Genomic DNA, 24,694 nt, shown 5'->3' on the forward strand with positions numbered 1-24,694 from the left:
GTAACTTTTTTTACTATATTAAAAGTATGATTCAATATTCTAAAATTCATTCATTAATTATTAAATACTTGTGATTCATGAAAACCTAAATATAAATGATTTAGTTTTATTGAAAATAGAGTATTAAATTATCAATATATATAGATAAATAATTTTAAATTAAAGCATATATTAAATAAAATTTACTAAACGCGAGAAACTACTATAAAAGTAGACCAAATACCCATATTTATAAAAGTAGACCTTTACGTTGGAAGACAAAACTATGCAATTTGAACAATATCTAAACCATGGGCAAAACCATTGAAACTTTTTTTTTTTATGGTAGTGATTGCTTTCAATATTTTTCCCGAAAAATTTATATAAACAGTTAATTTAAATTGGATGGAGCAAACGAAAAAATTGAAAATTTATAAAGTTGAAAAATTAAATTTTGTAAAAGAGTTTTACAACAAATGAATGAATATTATTAAAAATAACTAATCAATTATATAATTGAATATCAATAAATATATGAACTCATAATGTAAAAAGATCAAAAGTAACTTTGTCCAATAAAATAAAAGTTAATAATTGAGTCTTTTTAAATTACAAACTCACTCCCTTTGAAATACCACCCCTTCTAATTAGCATAGGGGACTGAAAATATTTTAGCCCAATTTTTTCTTGTGTGTTCCAATAAAAAAAATTGTAACAGTTGAATCTTCGTTATTGTTTTTTAGGTTTATATATATATATATATATATATATATATATATATATATTGCGATTAATGGATTCAAGAGTGTTGATTGATTTTTCTTTTCAAAATATTTGAAATGATATGTTTTATGGTGGCAAAGAACCAAATACATTGGTGTAAATAACTTCAATATAATTGCAATTAAATTTCTTGAATCAAGTTCATGAATGAAATCCAATCCTCAAAGTGTAATACTCACTAAAATTATAAATTAGGTAAGTGACATTAATTTATACCTACCTTTTATATACCAAACCATTAATTATATTTTCAGATTCAAACACACCTACCACATATATTTCTTTCAAAATTTTCATCCTTTCAAATCGAATTTCAAAAGATCCTTAGATAAAAATATTGTCGAATTTCAATCGTACTAAAAACTTGAATTGTATATAAAGAAAGGTATACATGATTAATTTTTCATTTTTGAGTATCGATTTTAACTTCATCACTACTTTAGATTTTTCAATCTTACTAAAAACTTGAGTTGTATGTAAAGAATTTTGTAAAGATAAATGGTTGATTACGATACAACAATATGTACAGATTGATGAACTCTCTAATTAATTTTCGTAGATGTTGTCTCTCCTTTTTTTGGCCATTTCTGGAGGAATCTGATGTAGAATATTATTTATTGTATTGCATTCATAGATACCATGAATATATATTTTCGTTCCAAAAATGATTCTTGTCTAATTATTACAATAATATTAAATAAAGACAAACCTAAAAAGAAGAAATTAGTAGGAAAATATTACGAGAAATAGACAGAACGTTAATTCCAATGCTTCTGCTACCCCCAATCAAGCTTTGTTATTTGAAACACTCACACAAACACATACAACATTTACTCGCACTCTCACGCTCAACCACTCACACTTCACATTTGCTCACACCTTTTTTCCCTCAACACACTCACTGTAATTCACTGTTCAAGTCCATAAAGTACTACGCTCAAGAGTTGTAGGAACGTTACATTTGATTCCTTCGGTATCCAAGAAATGGCAGAAAACTCCAGAAATCTAAGATGATTTCTATGTAGGAAACTCCATTATTCCTTTTCTCAAGCATTTGATTCTTTCTTTTTCCATCTTTAGTTCCTTTTTCTGAATCGATTTGTTAATTCGTCATCGTGTATAATTTGCCAACAGAATTCCTCAAGAACATACACTATAGATTTTGGCCGGATTATTTCATCCGACGCAAATTCAAATTCATCTTGTGAAGATTTCGGTGTGCTATCGTCGGATCCCATCTCTTGTGCGCTGCGGGCAAGTTTAATGGAGCCTCAAGTACATATTTAATTATTTTTCTTTTCATTTCTCCAATTTGTTTTAAATTAATTTTCTTTCCTATCAAAGTTTTAAAATATAAATATTTAAATTTGAATATGTTAAGAATTTTTTTTCCGTAATTAGGGTTCAACAAGAAATCCAACTTTATTTATTTGATAAATATTTTAAAATAAATTCATGTGGAACTCCTTGTTGAGGCAGTAGAAATCATGCTCATTAAAACTTGTCTTTTTTTGTTTCACCTTATGTTTTGATATATTTTCTTACCATGACCATGCCATATCATATATAGCGTTAGGAGTACAGCTTTGGACGGCGCCATGTTGAGGAACTTGGCCGTTGTCTTAAGAGCGTAACCCTAGAAGGATAGGGGCAATTCAGTAAACCACTTCATGGATTGAACCATGTCCAACATGGTTCGACTTCTCCATGTTGTGGCGTTTTAGGAGGAGTCCATTGAGAGAGAATTCTATTCTTTATTAAGTAATCCATGAACTCACCACTTAAATATTCCCCACCTCGATCTGACTGAAAGCCTTTGATCTTATGGCTAGTTTGATTTCTACTTCATGTTTGAAGTCCTTAAATATTCCAAATGCCTTAAACTTGTACCTCATGAGCTTAACATAACCATACCATGAGTGATTTTAGATAAAGGTTATGAAGTATGAATATCCTCTTTTAGCTGGAGTATTTAGTGGTCCACAGACGTCTGTGTGGATTAAGCCCAACAGACCAGGGACAAGCGTGACAAACAAAAAGTTTCTTTATCGTTTTTCCTTTTAGACAGGACTCGCAAGTTGATAGTTTACCCAAGTCATCTACCTCTAGACTCCTTGATTCTACCAACTTCCTCATCCTTTCTATGGAGATACCAACTCCTTGATTTATGATTTATGCATTTTCATAATTATCTAATTTTTATTTGTGTTGGGCAGTTATAATCCAATTTGACTATTGGAAAATATAAAAACCATTCGTTAATGTACCAAGTCGATGAAGGTTATTATCAATCATCAAATAAAAACTATTTTTATTAATCTTAAATGCATAACCATCATTGTCTCAATAAGGAATGGAAATAATATTTTTGATCATGATTGGTACATATTAATAGTTCTTTACTACTATTCAAATATGATCACTAATACCTAAGATGAGAGATCCCACCGATTCCACAACAACGACCTTGTCATCACCGAGCCTTGGATCATCTTGTCTTTACTTAGCCTTCTGCTTCTTTCCAATACCTGCAAATCATTGCAAATGTGAGCTCTCTAGCCAGTATCCAATACCCAAGAAGAAGAATTACTAATCATATTTACTTCAATACAAACGTACATGGGTTGAAGAGAAGTTGTGGGTACTCCCTCTTCCAATGCCCCTTTTCACAGCAATGAATGCAAACATCATTTGCCCTCGACCGCTCTGAACCGCCGTTCTTCCCTTTCCCTTTGCTCTTTCCCACTGGAGCAACAGGGGTGCTTGGAGCGCTAGTAGTGGTTGCGACGCCTTTTCCTTTTTCTTCTTCCTCTTCTAGCGCCCGGCCCTCTTGCCTTTCGCCTTGGAGGTTGAAGCCTCTCCTATTAGTAATATAGGTGCAGACTTGTATGTCATTGCCTCGTATTAGACCAACATATTAATTAACTCATGAATAGACTTTTTAAGTCAATTCATGTTGTAGTTTATGATAAACGGGTCATAGGAGGGAGGAAGTGATTGGAGGATCACATCGATTTATGTCTCATTATGAAGCCCAGCTTTGAGGTCTTCTGCACGAGGGATAGCATCTTGATCGCATGACTTTGCATAGAAGATCTTTTAGTCATCTTTGTCCTTAAAAATATTTTTGTACCAGTATATCTAATATTCCTATCAAGAATCGTACAAACTTCGATCATGTGAAGCATTATTGAGGGAACGTTTTCCAGCCTATCATATTGCTTTTGGATGTCATTGGTCATTGAAGCTAATATGATACTGCGACCTTGTTGTTGTCCTCATGCTACTTCTCGAACATCAGACTTTCTTCGGGCGAAAACCCTTCTAATAAACTCACCGGGAGCGGCTTGTCCAAGACATAGCCTGGTTCTTGAAACCTCTGATAATCATTAGATTTTGCAGCTAGTTGTTGTAGTTCGTGCCATTGAATCTATTAATCTCCATTATCAGGGTTAAGGGGTTCTTAGACATCTTCTACAATATAGAATTAAACAGATTTCAACATATGATAGTAATATTATTGATAAGTTCAAGACATGTTCTTTTAGCCTTTAACTCTCTAACTATTTATATGAAAGCCCACCACTCTCAAGTGGGGTTTTGGGAAGTCATTTCCTAGTGAGCTTGGGATACATAAGAACAGTTTACTACACCTTAGGGCATTATCTTGAAGACAAGTACACTTGCGGAGACCTTCTCTATTGTCTTAAGTGATCATAGATTCACATGGAAAAAGTCCCATGCGAGGCAATCGATGCTATTCTCATTCCATGAGATTCCCAAGGTATTTTACCTCACCTCTTCACATGATATTGAGGACTGCAAGAGAATCATGTTACTTAATGTGAGGCTCAACCCATCAATCAAATCACACCTCAGTCGTCGCCCCCCATGACTTATGAGATAGGAAAATGCTGAACGTGTTCTTTGTTCACAACAATGGTGTAGCTTTCCTTTATTCCAACTGTGCAAAGACTAGTGAGACCACACATGGATAACGGTAGCTTCCTCACCACATTTTTCTTGATGGAAAGCTTTGTCAAATCAAGACAATCTCGATCTAAGTCCATTTTGGGCCTAATATTTAACTTGGTCCAACCAAGTAAAAGTTAATGTTTAGGTGTTTGATCGAGACCTCATCATAGAATTTTATTGCATGCAAAACATCAAATGCTAAAGCAATAAAGAAATCACTGCATGCAACATAATTAAGCATACCCCTGTGGGATGATCACAAGTGGTACCTATGCGACTTTATTGTGCACAGAGTGAGTGTATGGTCAGTCTAAGGTGGCCCTATGCTGTTACAAAGTAATTTACCCATCAAAATGTAGATGGGCCTTGTAATTTCTTCGTCGGCCTCCTTATCCTTTGACCTTCTTCTCCATGAGCTAGCGTTAAAATAAAAAACCTCATAAAAAAATTCCTATACTACTCTCATTACAACTGAAAAGAAATCCCAATCAGAAGTTGGGGGGAATGCATAAGGAGGGAGATAGCAGGCCTCATTGTTCCAAGGCTAAAAACGAGAGGGAGAGAGAAGAAACATTACAAGGGCATACGAGCCGAACCATAAACTCAAACTTACAAGAGGTCGTGGGCTCCGAGATCATCCATCCATACATCACATAATATACATCCCATGTAATATTATGCACCAGGATATCCAATATAACAAAAATTAATTTTACGAAGAAAACACAAGTTGAAAATTTGCAATCAAAAGGATGAAAAAAAAATAGGTGCATTGGCCAATTAATTATGCAATTTTAATTTTAGAAAAAATTCAATTTTGTCCCAAAAAATTAAAACAGTTAACTAAAACTGAAGAAAATTCTAGAAAATCAAATCTTCCAATTACGGGCAAAAACATCCCAGCCGTTGGCTGTCAGCCCTGTAGCATGAACTATTGTTGTTGCCTGCGCGTGCGCTCTGGCCCTCTCCCAGCATTCGTGCACGTGGCTGCATTGCAGGTTGTTCACATGCGCACTTGCTCTCTGCCAGATTCCGCATATGCAGGCTCCCTTGCTTGCTCAAGTCTAGTTGGTTGAACACTGTGCCCCAACAGCGGCAGTGCTGCTGCCATTTTTTTCCTATATTTTGTTTGTTTTAATATAAAACAACAAAAAAAAGCATAAATATAGAAAATTTCAACTTTTCACATGCTTGAATCATTGAATTAATTTCGAAAATCAAACGAGCTATTTTCATCATACAATTACTTATCGAAATGCGTTAAGACATACTTCAAAAGTCGTGAAAGCACGTTAACATGATGTTCAAGAAAATGCACGTTAACATGGTTGTCAAGTGGTCTATGGGATTTTTATCGTGATGTTCAAGAAAATGCAAACATACAAAATGAGAACAAACAATTAGATGCCAAAATAAGCGAATACTCATTTTATTTCCTTGAAAATAATATTACATAATGTCAATTTATTGTTAGAATAAAATACATTTAGGCCAATCTAATTGGATTTTTTATCATTTATTCTAACAATCCCCTTTCGTAGTGGGCTTGGGATCCACAAGAACAATTTACCATGCCCCGCTTTTATAATTCACATGGAAAAAGCCTTGTGGGAGGCAACCGAGGCCATTCTAATTACATGAGATTCCCAAGATATTTTTTCTCAACTCTTTACATGATCCTGAGGACTCCAAACGAATCATATTATTTTATGTTAAACCCGACCCATAAACCAAATCATACCTCAATTATCGCCCTCCACGACTCGTGAGACAGGGAAACAACCAGCGTATTCCTTTGTTCATAATAATAATATAGCTTGCCATATATTCCAAATTTGTCACGACTTATGAGACCATATTTGGATAGTGGTAGCTTCTTCATGATATTGCTATGGATGGATTGGACAGATCGAAATGCCATTTTGATCGAAGTCCATTTACGGGCATAATATTTTAATTCGTGTTAGTTTCAACCCATCAATCAAGTCACACCTCAACTGTCGCCCCCCACGACTAATGAGACAGGAAAATAGTGACCTTGCTCCTTTGTTCACAATAATGGTGCAGCTTGCGTCTAGTTCAAATGTGCCACGACTTGTGAGAGCACACTTAGATAGTGGCAGCTTCCTCACCACATTATTGTGGATGAAAATGTTGGACAGATCAAATAATCTTGATGCAAGTCCATTTTGGCCCCTAAAACTTTAACTTCGTTCAACCAAGTGATAGTTAATATTGAGTTGTTTGATCGAGACCTAATCAAAGAATAGCATTGCATGCATAAATATCAAATATTTAAAGCATTAGGTAAACATCGCATGCAATGAAACCTAGCATACCCCTGTTGGATGATCACAAGCCCAGCCTATGCAACCACTGAGCCCGCAGTTTGTCTAAGGACTGTCTAAGGTAGCCCTATGCTATACAAAATATATTTTACCCTTTAACATGTAGATGTGCCTTGTAATATCTTCGTGGGCCGCCTTCTCCATAGGCCTCCTCCTCCGTGGACCTTCTTCCATGGGCTGAATTAAAATAAAAACCTCACCAAAATAATCTATACTACTCTTATTACAATTTAACAAGAAACTCCGATCAGACGTCGGAGGGAGTACATTAGGAGGGAGATATCATGCTTTATTATTTCAAGACTAAAAACGAAAAGGAGGGAGAAAATAAATCACAAGGGCCCAACCAATAAAATTATAAGACATAAATGCGGTCTAGGGCTCCGTGATCATCCACCATATTCAACTAGCACCTAATATCAATTAAGCATGCTAGATAAGAAAATGAAAATCTCAAGAAAATACCGTGATATCCAATATCATGATAAAAAATTATATGCAGAAAAAAAAATTTAAAAGCTTTAATTCAAAGGGATGATAGAGACCCATGCATCCAATGCACGCAAATCAACCATATTAATTAAAGCTATTTAATTAAAAAAAATACAATTTTTTCCAAAATTAAATTAGCAAAAAATAATATTTTTCAGAAAATGTGCAGAAATTAGAAAAACTACGAAAAATGACCCAGATGTCGGCCGTCAACTAGAACAACAGCCGCATTGCCTGCATGCAGGGCCTGCGCTTCCAGGCTACGTGCAAGCTCTTGCCCGCGCGCACGCGCTGTGCACTATCGGTCTGCAGTGCGCTGCTACAACACTATATTTCTTTTCACACATTAAACTAAAACTAAAACCAAGTATTTTTACCACAAAATTTAATTTTCTTAAAATACTTAAATCATTCAAAATTGCAAAGACTAAACATGTTGATTTTCTCATATAATCATTCAAGTATAAGCATAAATAAATATCATGCTTTAAAAACAATAAAATCATATTATCATGCTTATTCACATAAATATATAGCCCCTACATCGAAGCGGGCTCTGATACCACTTGAAAGCAAAAAAATGAGAGTGGATTGGCCTGGAAACCAGCAAGTGGAAGCGATACTATAAAATCCGTAAATTAAAATCTAAATGTAATAAAATCATGATTCCAGGGATTACCTTTTTCTTGATTTGTTTCGAACTCCATTTCATTGATCCATTCACATGAGATTCAAGGTAGAAGCTGTCTAAAGACACGTCCACACCACACTGAAATATGGGATCCCTCATTTCTCTTTGCTAGAAGAAAATTAAGCAGAAAAAACACACCAAGTGTGCTTGTTAGAGAGTCGGCCGAATTAGGAGCTTCTAGGGTAGGATTTTTTTTTTCCAAATAATTAATATATAGATATATAGCTCGTATTGATGTACTAGTATGTGTCTAAGTTCATTGTATAATTCATAAGGTGATAAATCATTTATTCCAAATAAAGGATTACTAACATAACACTTTTTAAAAGTGAAATTGTTAGTCAATAATTTCCTTTTCTGGATTTTCCAACAACTTAATTAGGGTTGCAATGGCTGATTTTATTAAAAATAAAATACCAAGATCAATTATTTTTTATTAAATCTAATTTAATTAAATTTCACCTAATTAAGCCCATCATATATTTAATCTAATTAAATACATGAGCCCAAGAAGCTTTTATTAATTATTAATTCCAACTTATTAAATAATAAGGGCAAGCTCAATATAAATTAATCCTATTAATTTATTTTTAGGCTCCTCCATCCAATGGATCCCTCTCATTTATAAGTTATCCACTTAATTATCAAATTAATTCCCAATTAATTTTTCGTCCCTTCTCGATGATTTGTGTTTGACTCTTTAGGTTCACCTTTCAGCTAGACTTGGGCTAGTGTCAAACACTATTACTAACAAAATTTAATTATTAATTTTCGACAATCCTTGATCTAGAAAGCCCGTCACTATAGGTTGTTGTCTAGCAACAGTCCATGGCACTAGAAACTAGGCGAATATCCATGTGAACTTTTACGCGCTCGAGTCCATACGGGTACTGTCCTTCCGTCTACCATCTCCTGGCCCTAGTCCAGGGCATAAAATTGGGTGTCGGCTCCAATTCTGGACTAGGCGTCTACGCTTAATTCTTCATTTGTTACGCCAAATTGCTCGACATAAGAACCTTGTTTCCTATTCAGCCAGTGACTATGATCACAGGTTTTTAGAACATAAACACATCTCCAAGTGTATCGGAGATACCTCTATCACGTTTTGATAGGTGATAAATCCTCTTCTTAGACCTCACCGTCCTGTCTACATGCTTTGACTGCACTGGACATGGCTTGTGATGACCATGCCTCTGACACGATCACCTCTCACACAAATTAAAGATACAGGCACAAATTAAAGATACAGTCATCACCTGTACGTGTCTATTGTGATTCCTCAAGTTTGAGTACTACTCCCATACTATTTAAGCCAGGGACTGAAGTCATACCGACCAAGCCTCTAAGGCTTTCATATGACGACCTTGTCAACTAACCCATAGAAATTTCATATACGCCAACTACAGGGGTTACAAAGTGGTATGTGAGCATCTGTTGTGATGTGAAAGTAGTACTTGATGTAATTTGGTAAGCACAACAGATACATACGCCATAATGAATACTTTACATATTTGTCGGGATAACATTGTTTAAATAAATATTGCTTGAATGGTTCTGAAAACAACCAATCTAATTGGCTTTTTGGTCACTTGTTCCAACAGGAATCTGTTGTGGTAGCTTGCTTGTAACTTTTCAAGTAACCACACCACCGTTTAGCTTGATTACAAAACTTGATTGAGAGTTAGCATCATTATGTCCGACTGAAAGTTAGCATCGCTGTAGTATTCCATTATAAATTATCCACCACTTTATATATCAAGAACATATCTTTAGTGCTTTTCAGGTACATAAGTATGGTCTTGACCGCACTCCAGTGTGCTTCACCACTAATATTAACCCATAATCAAGAAAGCCTGTCACCATAGGTGGTCGTGTAGCAACGATCCATGGCATTAGAGACTAGCTGAATTTTCGTATGACAATTCAAATTTCCGAGTCCATACTGGTATGGTCCTTTAGTCAATGTTCTTTTTTAGTAAGGAATCCATTCACAAGCCTGATGGAAGTGGCTTAAGCATGACATAAGCCAGGTTTGAAAGTCGAGGACAATCCTTCGATTTTTTCAGCCAATTTAATTCTTTGCATTCCATTTAAGAAATAAATATCAAAAAATAAATTGGAAAACGTTTCTAAGCCATGTGTTCTAAACGCAGAGTAGAAAGAATAAGTAGATTATTCCAATATTATTTTGTGTTATGAGTTGGTCTTGTAGTCATTCAATTCTCCTACTATTTCAACAAAATCCCACCACTCTCGAGTGGGGTTTTGGTACATCCCTTCCTAGTAGGCTTGGGATCCACAAGAACAATTTGCCATGCCTACTTTTATTATTCACATGGAAAAAGCCATATGGGAGGCAACCAATGCGATTCTCATTCTATGAGATTCCCAAAATAATTTGTCTTACCTCTTCACATGATCCCGAGGACTCCAAATGAACCATACTACCTGGTGTTAAGCCCGACCCATCTACCAAATGACACCTAAATTGTGACCCCCCATGACTCGTGAGATAGGGAAACAACGACCGTGTTCCTTTGTTCATAATAATAATGCAACTTGCCTTCTAATCCAAAATGTGCCACGAATCGCGAGACCATATTTGGGTAGTGGTGAAAGGGCAGCCGAAACTGCGAGTGGATCTGCCCGGGAACGCGCAAGTGGAAACGGTTAAAATAAATTGCGTAACTAAAACGAAATCACAATGAGACCATAAGTCCAAGGGGTACCCTTGGAGTTGCAGGGTGTTCGATGTAGTTAATAAAATAAACGACAATATTAAAATGAATAGAGCTATTGGTTGAATGAAAACGTGAGGTTCAAAAATGTAAATCAAGAATAACCTTTCATTTGTTTATTTTGAACCTGGTTCGTTTAATCCGTTCACGCAAGGCTTCAGTGTAGAAACCTTCTAAAGCTTCGCCCACACCACACCGAAACTTGAGATTCCTCAACTTAATTTGCTAGAAAAGAATTGACGAGAAAAAATACACCAAGTGTGTACAAGAGGGGGTTAGGCCGAGAGGTGGAATTGGAGAGAAGAAAATTATTTTCTTGCTTTTTTATATATTCATTAGTTATTCCAAATAAATAATATACATATACCTTTTATGGATGAAATAAAATATGTTGAGGTTCATTTAACCATCCATAAGTTAATAAAATCCTTTATTCGAAATAAAGAATCACTAACATGACACTTTACAAAAGTGAATTTGTTACTCAATATTTTCCTTTCCAAATCATCTCCACCAACTTAATTAATGGGCTTGGGCTTATTTTAATTAATTAAAATACAAGGCCAAATCAATCTTAATTAAATCCTACTTAATTAAGTCCATCATAAAGTTAATTCATTTAAATATATGAACCCAACCGTTTATTAAATAATAAGTCCAACTCATTAAATAAAAAGGGCAAGCCTAATTTAAATTAATCCAAATAATTTATCCTTGGGCGTATCCATCCAATGGATCCCTCTCATATATAAGTATTCCAATTACTTATAAAATTAATTCTTAAATAATTACTCGTCCCTTATTAGTGATTTATGTGTGACTGTATAGGTTCACCTTTCAGCTAGACTTGAGCTAGTGTCCACCACTATTATTAATTAAATCAAATTTAATTAATAATTATTGATTAATCCTTGAGCAAGAAAGTCTATCATTATGGTGACATTCTAGCAACGGTCCATGGCACTAGAGACTAGATGCAAATCCATGTGAACTTTTAGGCCCCGAGTCTATACTAGTACGGTTATTCCATCTACCGTCTCCTGGCCATAGTCTACACCATGGAATTAGGTGTCAGTTCCCATCCTAGAGTAGGCGTCTATGCTTAATACTTAAGGTCGCGTCACGCCAAATTGCTCGAACAAGGAACCTATTTTTTCTACTCGACCAATGACTGTGGCCACAAGTTTCTAGAGCGTTAACACATCTCCATGTGCATAGGAGATGCCTCTGTCACGTTTTGACAGGAGATGGATCCTCTACTTGGAACTAACCGCCTTCTCTACATACATTGAAAGCACAAGACAAGTCCTATGATGACCATTTCTGTGATATGATCACCTCTTACACAAATCTATGATACAATCATCCGCATGCACGTGACTGCCGTGATTTATCAAGTCTGAGGATTGGTCCCGTGCTATTGGAGCGGACTCATGTCATACCGACCAAGCCTCCAAGGCATCCATATGACGATCCCCACGAGTCAATTGACCTATTTAGATAACCATTAACACATCTGCCTCTGATGAAACACGGAACTCATCAAATAAATGTGAATCATAATGCAAGTCTCCATAGGACACTTCGATGCCCATTCTCGAGGTCCTTGATTCGGAATATTTCTAACCAAACCCTAAAAGTTGGTTTCATGACCGCCATCTAATGCACATTTCTAACTATTGCACGGTTGTTCAATGTGGTCTGTGGGCTTTGTTGTGATGTTTGAAAGAAGTGCAAACATAAATGTAATGGGCAAAACAAAAGAAATGCCAATAGCGGATACTCATTTTATTCATTGAATAATATTACATAAAATCGAGTTATTGCCGGAATAGATTACAAACATTCCAATCTAATTAGCTTCCAGGTCATTTATTCTAACTGTCTCCCACTTAACCTAAATCCAATAAACTATCGACCTCAAACCCGTCTTATCCAAATGCCGAGCATGGGCAATTTGAGACATTGGCTTAATAAGTTGATCCTCTGTGTTTTCTGTTGAGCAAACTCAGTCTATCCTGACGTCACCTCTGTTCACCATCTCTCTAAGCAGATGGTAGCGTTTAAGAATATGTTTGGAACGGTGATGAGATCTTGGTTTCTTTGCTTCTGCTATTACCCGGTTGTTATCCCAAAAGATAACTGTGCGCTCAACAATTCTAGATACCACACCCGACTCTTAGATGTATTTTTTCATCGAAATCGCTTCCTCAACTGCTTCTGAAATGACTATGTATTCAGTTTTCATGGTGGAATACATTGTGGTAACCTACTTGGTACTCTTTCTAAGCAACCACACCACCATTCAGCTTGAATACAAAACCTGATTGAGACTTGGCATCATCATCGTCCGATTGCAAGCTAGCATCATTGTAGCCTTCCAATATCAATTCTCCACTACCGTAAATCAAGAACACATCTTTAGTCCTTTTCAGTTACTTAAGTATTATCTTGACTGCTCCTCCCTGGCGCATGTCAGATATCTGCTCATCACGCTCAAAGCATACGCGACATCTGGCCTGGTGTACTGGACAACATACTGAATGCTTCCTACGGTTGAAATATAAGGGATGTCCGACATCCTTTTAAGTTACTCATCAGTTTTGGGAGACTGCTTCTTGGACATCTTAATCCCATGCCTCATGGGAAGGAATCCTTGTTTTGAGTTCTGCATCTTGAATCTCTTCAAGATTTCTCAATATATGAGGATTGGGTTAGTCCTAACATCCTTCTAGATCTATCCCTATAACTCTTGATGCCAAGAATCTAAGAGGATCACCCATATCATTTATGGAAAATTGTGTGGACAACCATGCTTTAATGTTGCCTAACATCTTAACACCATTCCCAATTAGTAAGATATCATATACATAAAACACAAGGTACGCAACCGCGCTCCTACTGATCTTCTTGAATACACAAGGTTCAAATTCATTCTTGATGAAATCATAACCCCGTATGACTTCATCAAAACGTGTGTTCCAGCTTTAGAAAGCTTATTTTAGGCCATAGATGGACATTTGGAGACGATAGGCCTTCTGTTCTTCTCATGGGAAGTGAAACCCTTTAGCTGAACAATGTAGATCTCTTCCTCAACGAAACCATTGTGAAATGTCGTTTTCACGTCCATGTTCCATATTTCATAGTCAGACCTTGTTCCTATGGCAAGCAAAATCTGAATGGAGTTGGTCATGTCTACGGGCGAATAGGTTTCCTCGAAATCAACCCTGGGTCATTGAGTGTATCGTTTTTCACGAGCCCAACCTTGAAGGTTGTAATCTTTCTGTCAGCTCCAAACTTGTATTCGTAGACCAATTTGCACCCAACAGGTTTAACACCTTTAGGTGGGTGTACGAGGGTTAAAACGTTATTGAACCTATTGAGTCCATTTCAGATTTCATGGCCTCAAGCCACTTATCTGAATCGATGATCGACGTCGCTTCTCAGTACGTCCTTAGATCATTATCCAATTGACTAGTTCTTTTTCCTTTTCTCTTTATTCTTTCTGTTTCATCATTTGTTTTTCATTTCCTCGTCCCATTTTTTTTTCTTTTCTTTTCTTTGGGACTAGCAGTGTATCGCTTGTATGCAACCTCATTTCGTTCACTCATTTTCATGTCAATCTACAAACAACCAAGCCAACACAACCCCCTTGAATGGGTTCAAAATCATTTCAGGAGATAATCAAGAAGGGGATGATTAAGCTTATAACGTAGTTTAACCTACAAAGGAAAAGCCCAAGCTCAAATGAGTTTTGCTGTGAGTGAATTCAAGGTAGGCTCTTTTGAGGTCAATGGGGTATTCCTAAGTGCCCTTATCACTTTCAGGCACCAAATCTTACAAGAATGTGAACTCAAAATGTATTACACAAGCAAGTTCTAGAATGGACACACTAAGTTTGATGCCCTCAATCAAAAGAAATGTAGGAGCACTATTTAGATGAAATTGCTTTGGCCCAAAAGCTCACACAAAGGCTTTTGTGTTGATTCTTGAACATTGCTTATTTGATGCGGTCAATGGAACACACTTCACATAATTTTATTTATTTTTAATATGCCACTAGTGCTAGTTTCTCCTACTTATCTCGCTTATACCAAAAATTCCTATTAATCTAAGGGATAAGACAAGACAACAATCAGAAAATTCAAGTGCTACCACAGGATAATTCGCATATTTTTCTAAAGACACTAACTTCCTTCACAAGTTTACGTGTTCATTAAAAATTTTCAACCCCCAAAGAATAATTTTCAGTCTCCACACATCCAAATAGAAATGGTATTGCCAGAACCCTTCCTAAAATTTTGTAATGCAATTTGTAAGGATGAATTTCCAACTATTTCAAAAATCACCCTAAATAAGTTCGATGTCCTGCAAATTGTTCCAAACGCCAAAATTTTTTTTCCTAGACTCTCTTCAAATTCCGCTTTTTTTTTTATAGTGATAGTACCTTAAGCTAGCTTGTAAAACTAAAAAACTTGCGGACCCCATTTCTTTGTGCTATGATCGGATCCTAGATCTTGTGCTCCGCCAACCACTTTTATGGATGGGATTTTGCTAGAGCACATCACCACTCTATAAAAAAAAGGTGGGATTTGACATGGTCAGGGCAACCGTTCTTAAACCCATTTCATCTTCGAATGGTCTTTGGAACACATAATGAACGGATATTGAAAGATGATGTCATGATCTACTTTTTTTTTGTTATAATTTTGGAACAGGCATAACATTCCAACATGAGTTCTGAACAAATAGTTATAAAATCCAATCCAAATACCATTACAAAATAGTAAAAATAGATGGTTGGAACTCTGTTTGGAATATAATATTAGAATTAGGGACGACTTTGAGTTGACCGTTCCTATATGTGTGACAAAGGATGTCCAAAGATGACAGTTAGAAAATATATTCAAAAATAAGGTACAATTTGGAACTATTTTTGAACACCCTTAATCAATTATGCGGAAAACCGTTCAAAATTATTAGTTTTATTTAAGAAGTAAGTGTTTCAACAATCGTTCCAAAATTTGGTGCAAATTGGAACTTTTTTTTGTATTATTTATTTAGTATTACTGAAACTGTTTCAAATGAAATACAATGGCTATATTTCACTGATAAAAAAAAATGTTCCTAAACTCGTCGAAAGGACCATTTCAAAATCTAAATCAACGGCTATTTTTCAACAGCCAAATATGTGTGCTCTTTCCATTTAATGTCACTATCTTCTTTGATTTTTATTTTCTCTCTATTTCCTCAATCTCTCTTGAATTTTTTTGATCTCCCACTATCTCACAAATATTTTTCTACTCTTGTTCGTCATCCTATCTCAAATTTTTATTGATATTTAAAGTTATTTTGATCAGGTACCAACTTTAACCCTTTATTTGTCAATTGATTATATTTGTTATTATTTTATCAATTAAATTTATTGTTATAATATATATATATGTGTGTGTGTGTGTGTGTTTCTGTGTTTGTGTAGGACTCATCGTAATGTTAAGACAGTTAAGTAGATGAATGTATGAGAAGAACCTTTCAAATAGGTCGGGTCTTACGCCGATGAGGATGGTGTTGCTACATTATAGAATGACCCAAGTCTCAACATGCATGTATGGATGGTGAGAAAATTAAATGTCCTTTTCGGAAGTGCAAAAATGAAGTTTCTCCAAACCACGGACGAGGTAAATTTTTACTTATTTATGAAAGGTTTTATGCCAGAGTAGTATAATTGGACTTCCCATGGCTAGGAGAGGGTGTAGGAGTATTTTGAGGCCATCACCGTGGCCCAATTGTAGGAGGAGCAAACTCCCATTTCTAATTTTATGCTTTCGGGTGATGCGGTGCAGATGGATTCGACACAGAGAATGGTTTTTTATGCCGCCAAGCCGGCTTTCTGGTCTTCTAAGTATAATCGGGATGGTGTGCCTGATAAAGGTACAAGGTCGTTTCCTACTAATATAAGGTGTAGTTTATATTATTGTAGATGGTACGATTATGTAACTGGACTGGCAGATCGGTTTCACAATGTAGTGCATGCAGTTGAGCAGTCGATGTGGAATGGTTGCACCCAATCTCAATTGAGGTTGTTGCCGAGTTGTTGAATATCAAGGTCGTTGGCCATTTTCTCAGCATATATGTGACCAAATATCCCAATGGGCTAATCATATAGTGACCCGCAACCACACTCTGCCCCAAGATTACTATAATACGAAGAAATTGTTAAGAAACTTGGGTTTACCTATTGAGAAGATTGATGTGTGTAAAAATGGCTGCATGTTGTACAAGAAGGACAACATTGATTTGGACTACTGCAAGTTTTCTACGTACAGATCAACCAGGGAGCAAAATCCTAATCCGAAAAAGACATCGTATAGCATTCTTAGGTACCTGTCGGTTACCGCTCGCTTGCAAAGATTGTATGTTTCAGAAGCGACTGCCAAGCAAATAACGTGGCATGCCAACAAATAAACGGAAGAGGGATCCATGTGCCACCCATCTGATTCAGATGCATCGAGGCATTTTGACCGGACATATCCTCATTTTGCAGTAGAGCTCCATAGTGGTAGACTAGGTTTGTGCACGGAAGGGCTCGCAACACACTGGAGTACGGTCGTACGTACTCATGTTGGCCCGATCGGGGAACTTTAAATTTGATGACAAGTCTGACGAGGATAGCTTTGATGAGGATTACGAGACTGAGGAAGACAATATTACGATTGACATTTACCGTTTTCTGTTTAAATTAAAAAATTACCCATAATAGTTTACCAGCTAATTTAGATGTACAATTTGCAAACTATTTGTCCATACCACTAATTTGTTTTTTAAAAAAAAACAAAACACATTTTTTTTGTATTTAGGAACGGTCAATAAATTAGGAAGTCGACCCAAAGCCCTTTCCAACTTTGAACCAACATTAATAAAATAAACCATTCAATATATTACAATGTTCTAAATAAAAAGGAGGAAAAATTAAAATATAGGAACTGTTAATTTATTTTGACCGTTCCAACATAAGTTCCAACAAATTGAGTTTCGCACCAAAAGAAAACTGGAGGAAAAATGAAACCTAGGAACGGTTATTTAATATTTGACCGTTGTGAAATATGAAATTTAAATAAAACCGTTCATAAATGTATAACAAAAATGTCAAAACCTTCATAGAATGTAGTATTTTATGGATTTAATACTATCCAATGGTTAGATAAAAGTATTAACGGTCTGATTAGATGATCCAATACAACAGTATAAGATGCTACTTACATGTACATAAGACTAGCAATCTTATATATACAAATATATTTGATCTTTTAAACATGTATCAATTTAATTCGTAGCATTATATGTTTTCAATCACCATAATTAATTTATAGTCTACTTTTTCTGATCATTAACATGTTTGGGACAATTTATCCTATATTTTTTATTTTCTTAATTTTTTGGTGTAAAATAAAACATTTTAAAAAACTTTCGGCAATTTAAAAATAATTACTTAATTTTGCTGTAATTTTTAACAATTTTTATACATTTCTGAAATTATAAAAAAATTTATAATTTTTGGTAATTTTAATATTTTTCTATAAATTTTTGAAATTCTTAAATCTTTTTTGTAAATTTTATGTAACTCGCCAAATTTTTGTATATTTTTTGTTATTTTAATAATTTCTCTTAATTTTGGGTGATTTTTAAAAATTCTTGGTCAATTTTTTTTATTTTTAAAACAATTCTGTGAAAAAGTTATTTTATGTAAGTTTTGCAAATATAGAAATATTTAGTTGTACAAGAATTTCTGCAATTATAGAAATTTATTTGATGTAATTTCTGCAATTATAGAAATTTTGTACAATTTTTCAAAACTAATTGTATAGTTGTGTAATTTATGCAATTATTGTGTAATTTAGTAATTGTATAGTGTAATTATTTGTGCAATTTACTGTAATATTCTATATGAAGATATGCACTGACTAATTTCAATAAATAGAATTTTTGAATTTTTCGTTCTTTTTATTTTTTCTTTGTTGTCAAATACTTCAAATATTCAAATTAAGAAGTTACAATTAGTCAAATCATATAAAAGAAAGAGATTAATTGCTAGTCTCCTTCGAATTTGAAAATTCAAGTCAAATGAGGCCTATTTTTCCCTTTATGCAATTCTTATGTGTATAATATTATATTGCTTAAATTTTTTGCCATATTTATTGTATACATGTGCAATTTATTTTATAAATAGGCTAATTTTTTACATCATAATGTAAATAACCAAATTTATTGGACCATATATAATCCCAATAGTAAAGTTATTTAAATAATAATGTAAATAATAAAAAATATTGGACTAATATTTCCAATAAAATAATTTTTACATCATAATGTAAACAATCACAAAAATTAGATCAATAGTAAATCCCAATAATAACATTATTTAAATAATAAAAAAATTAGATCACAAAGATTACACCAATATTCCTAATAAAAATAACATTTTTACATAATGATGTCAATAATAAAAAAATTAGACAATATTTTCCAATAATAATATTTTTACATAATAATGTCAACAATCACAAAACATAAGCTAATATTCCCAGTAATAACATTATTTTCGTAACAATGTCAATTATCGCAAAATTATAAAATATTCCCAAAAACAACATTTTTACATAATAAAGTCAATAATCACAAAATTAGACCAATAATCCCAATAATAATATTATTTACAAAATAATGTCAACAATAACAATATTAAGGTTATATTTCAAATTAAAGTACAATTACATAATCATTAGAAATAGAAAACAAATTGAGAACAATATTTCCATCTTTGACAAATTAAAGTACAATTACATAATCATTAGCATGCTTTTAATCTTTTTAGGCCATCAATTGAATTTTGCCAGTAGAACTTGTTACGTTTATCCATCTTCATCTATCAGCAAAAGCTACTGTTGATAGATTAAAATGGATAAATATAACGAATACTACAATAAAAAGTTCATGTGATAAGCTAAATAAACTTAAAGCAATACTTGGCCCGTTTGTATATGTGCACAAGAAAATTGTACATTTTTAAATAATTAATGAGTACAATAATCATAACTTCATGATAATTTTTCCGATGTGTAAGAATTAGTATATTCTTTTTTATTTACATATTAATGAGAATAATCGTAAAATTTAGACTAATACTTCTCAATAATTTTTTAGATCATGTTTAGTGGTACGCCTCGTATACCACGTGGTCAAGGAAGAGGTCATGGTCGTGGCTCACCACTTCTACCAATGTTGTCGGATGCTTCCCGAGTTGGGAAAGCAGTTCTTCGATCACCCACACCACCTGACACGACCACACCGTCTCCCGCCCCGCAGACTCCAGATGCTGCACTGGCAGCTGATGAGACGATACACCAGTCTGCCACCCCAGCGGCTAGTCCACCATTATTATCAATCCCCCCACCATCAGCGCACCGAACACATCAGACTCAATGGCGCAAGGTAAATTTGTTTATCAATTTTTTATTATTATTTTATATTAAAAATATTTAATATAGCATGTCCTTTTAGATCTGACCGCCGATTCCACGAGCGCATCAATACAATGGTGACGGGGACATTTTCCCACCCGTCGCCATGTCTGAGGCAGGTGCTGGAAGAGTACCAGCATTTGTGGTTTGAGAGCATGAAGGTAATCAAATTTTAAATTAATTTGATTTTATCTAATAATCTAATTATTTAATAAAATTTACTGACATTTTGTTTAATTTTATTACTATAGATGACCTACTGGTGGGACTGTAACGATGAGTTCATGTTCTAGGTGTTCCACATCTTGACCGATAAGTAAATCCAAAAAATACTTTCCATCGCCCTGTCCAGCTTGGTCAGGCCACTCTGACTAGCCAACACGGTTTGGCTCCAGCTCCAGACATACTGGGCCAGAGTTGACTTCCAACGGGAATCCTTATAAAAGGCGAACTAGGTGGCAAACTCAATTGTGTATCGGGGGGGGGGGGGGGCTTCCTCTATTGGCATACAGAGAGGAAGTTGGTAACTAAATAATAGTATTTTATAAATAAGATGCTAAATATTTTTTCTTCTACAGGAAGGAAAGCTCGATCACCCCCCAAGCGAAAGGAATTATTGGAGAGGTGCTGCATGAAAAAAGTGAACGGCGGCTAGAGTGGGCCGAGGGTGTTGGAGGTGGAGGTAAGTAGCTACAGTATTAATATTATTGTTTTAAAAAAAAATTAATTCTTGCTTAAAAGTATTAATAATTTTGTTTGCTTTGCAGGAGACGTTCCAGAAGCTGCTAGAGGATGGTCAGTCTTAGAGGGTTGGATAATCCAGAAGGTGCTTTATTTTTTGTAACATTCAACCCTCTAGTCTTTGTTATTCTTTTTGTTTTTATAAGTGTCTATTATATATATATAGGGATTAATAGATTCAAAAGTGTCAATTGATTTTTCTTTTAAAAATATTTGAAAGTAATATGTTCTGTGGTGGCAAAGAACCAAATAAATTGGTGGAAAAAATTTGTACACACATTAGTATATCTGTATAACTTTAATCTAATTGCAATTCAATTTCAAACTTAAATTACTAGACTTAAGTTCATCAATGAAATCCAGTCATCAAAGTGTAATAATCACTAAAATTATGAATCAAGTGACATTAGTCTATACCTATCTTTATATACCAAACTATTAATTACATTTTTCAGATTAAAACACACCTACCACATATATTTCCTTCAAAATATCCATCCTTTGAAACCGAATTTCAATAGATCCTTCGTTAAAAGTACTGTCAAATTTAATAAACGCAAAATGATTGAACTTGCAAGAAAGGTATACTTCACTTTTGAGTGTCAATTTTAACTTCATCACTACTTTAAATTTTTCAATTTTACTCAAAAACTGGAGTTGTAAATAAAGAATTTTGTAAAGACAAATGCTTGATTACAATATAACAATACGCACATATTGATGAACTCTTTAATTAATTTTCATAAATATTATCTCTTTTTTTTTTTTTGCCTTTTATGGAGGAATCTAATATAGAAAATAATTTATTGTATTGTATTCATAGATAGCATCAATATATACATTTCTTTCTAAAAATGCTTTCTGTCTAGTTATTACATAATATTAAGTAAAGACAAATCAAAAAGGAAGAAATTAATAGGAAAATATTATCAGAAAAAGACAGAATGTAACTTCCAAGGCTTCTGCTGCCTCCTGTCGAGCTTTGTTTTTTGAAACACTCACACATACGCAGACAACATTTACGCACACTCTCTCACTCAACCACTCACACTTCACATTTGCTCGCACCTTTTCTCCCGCAACACTCTCACTACAGAACACTGTTCAAGTCCATAAAGTACTACGCTTAGAGAGCCCTAGGAACGTTACATTTGAATCCTTCAGTAGCCAAAAATGGCGGAAAACTCCAGAAATGTAAGGTGAATTTTATGCAGGCAACTACATTATTCCTTTTCTCAATCGTTTGATTCTTTCTTTTTCCTTCTTTAATTCTTTTTATTGAATCGATTTGTTAATTCGTCATTGCCATATAATTTGCCAACAGAATTCGACAAGAACATACACTAACGATTTTGGCTGGATTATTTCATCCGACCCAAATTCAAATTCATCCTGTGATGATTCCAGTGATGTACTATCGCCGGATCCCATCTCTTGTGCTCTGCCGGCAAGATTAATGGAGCCTCAGATACATATTTAGTTAATTTTCTTTTTGTTTCTCCAATTTGTTTGTATTTAATTTCCTTTCCTGTCAAAGTTAAAAAATAAATATTTAATTTTTTAATATATTAAGAATTTTTTTTTCCATAATTAAGGTTAAACAAGAAATTCAACTTTACTTATTTAATAAATTGTTTAAAATAAATTTTTGTGGAACCCATTCTTTAGGCTATAGAAATCATGCTCAATAAAAATTGTCTTTCTTTTTTCTTATTTTTTTATATATTTTCTTACCATGACCAGTAGCTGCAGTGACTAAACTCATATTTGAAAACAGTAATTTTTATTTCACTAATTTTACCTTAAATTAAGCACAAAATGGGGGATGAAGAGAAAGTGCAAAAGCAGTGGTGATGACCTGGCCTAGGCTCAAACCAAACCTGATTGTGCCTGTTTTCTTTTGTTTTTTTTTTTTGAATGAAGATGAGATACTTTCTTAACAAACTTAAATAATTTATGCTTTTATTTTAAATAAATAAATTATAAATTAAACCAAACAATCAAAACTATAAAAAGAAGTAGCTTAGACCACATAAAGACCAAAAAAGATTTAAAATACATTTTTAAAAAAATAACAATGAATTTTAGTGAATTATTGTACTAATATAGAAGTAGAAGAATAATGGTAAAGAGTTTGAAAAGTATAAAAAATATAGAATAGTTAAGCTATAAAAATAAAATAAAATTTATATGTCATGTATTATTTAAAAAAAAAGAAGTGGCTCTATTAGGTCGGCCCGCTAACTTGACCCAGGGTTAGGAGGTCCTAGGTCATTGGGTTGGGCCTATCCCAAGTATTGATACTTGGAATTAGCCCAGAATTGGCCTAGATTGGACCAACCAACTTCTCTTTATTGGGTCAATCACATCCTAGGTTGAGTCCCTCTTGAGCACGACTCTTTAGGCATCTTGATCAGCGACTAGCAACCATGTGTTTAGTCCATGACCATTGAATTAACATTAGTTTGGTGGAAGTTTCTCAATTACAAGATATAATGTGAGATCCCTATGACCAATAAAATAAAAATAATAGTAATTCTTTATTTTTGGGAAGCACGAATATGAATTCTCTATGTAGAATGAACAAAAATAGAGGAAAAAAATAGTTGAGCACATTTCATACATCAGTATCCATTATAATTGATTGTTGAATGATGCTAATATGATTAAGAAACCAAATGATTATTGCATCTCTTTGACTCGAAACCTGAAGATTTGATTAATTAAATAATTTAAATTTAAAACTTGGGGAGAACATCCTAGATTGGATATGTACTTTACCAACTTTCTTTTCGAGAAAATATAAGCATTTGAGGGTATTTTGGAGAAAATAGAATATCATAAATGTCGAAATATTTTCTGGTAATGAAAAGAGTATGAAAGGAGGAAAAAAAATAGTAAATAAATAAATAAAATTAAAATTGAAGAAGAAAATTAAACCACAAGAAAAGATTGCTACCTCAACATAGAGTACTAACTACCATGGCTCATGGTATAATATCTTTAATTACATTAATGGAGAGGAGAAGACATTAATTAGGGTATCTTCCATAATTATTTACACTTTTTCTTATTTACAATGATTTGTTGATAAAAAAATTTCTCATTGTTTCATGTTTGGGAGCCCCATAAAGGTATTAATTGTTGCAACTATTATATATTCTCTCTTCATCACCATACATATATTATTTTTTTGTAATAAGTCTTTTAGTTCACAACATCGGTTTCCATGCAATGATTTAGAAGGCATCACAAAATTAGATCTCTTGGTATGTCGTTTTTCATATTTAGGACAATAAATGTTACTTTTAATATTTCTGGTCTCGGCTCTCTGATCCATCTGTCTATTTAGTTTTCTAAATATCTTTCTCAATTTGCCAACTTTTTTCATATGCGAAGCATATTTTCTTTAATAACTCCCAATCAGGA

The 24,694-nt window shown here is 34.0% G+C and overlaps 1 long non-coding RNA gene across 1 annotated transcript; it reads left to right on the forward strand.

The window, feature by feature from the left end:
* The first annotated feature begins 1,596 nt into the window (after window positions 1–1,596).
* On the forward strand, window positions 1,597–20,489 carry LOC148787187 (uncharacterized). Its single transcript, XR_016067042.1, has 3 exons — window positions 1,597–1,783; window positions 1,897–2,037; window positions 20,208–20,489. It is a non-coding gene; the product is annotated as an uncharacterized LOC148787187 (long non-coding RNA).
* Window positions 20,490–24,694: the final 4,205 nt, after the last annotated feature.

Source organism: Sesamum indicum, linkage group LG8 (assembly GCF_026168435.1).
Source record: "Sesamum indicum cultivar Baizhima isolate 11 linkage group LG8, ASM2616843v1, whole genome shotgun sequence".
In the NCBI taxonomy this organism is placed as follows: Eukaryota; Viridiplantae; Streptophyta; class Magnoliopsida; order Lamiales; family Pedaliaceae; genus Sesamum; species Sesamum indicum.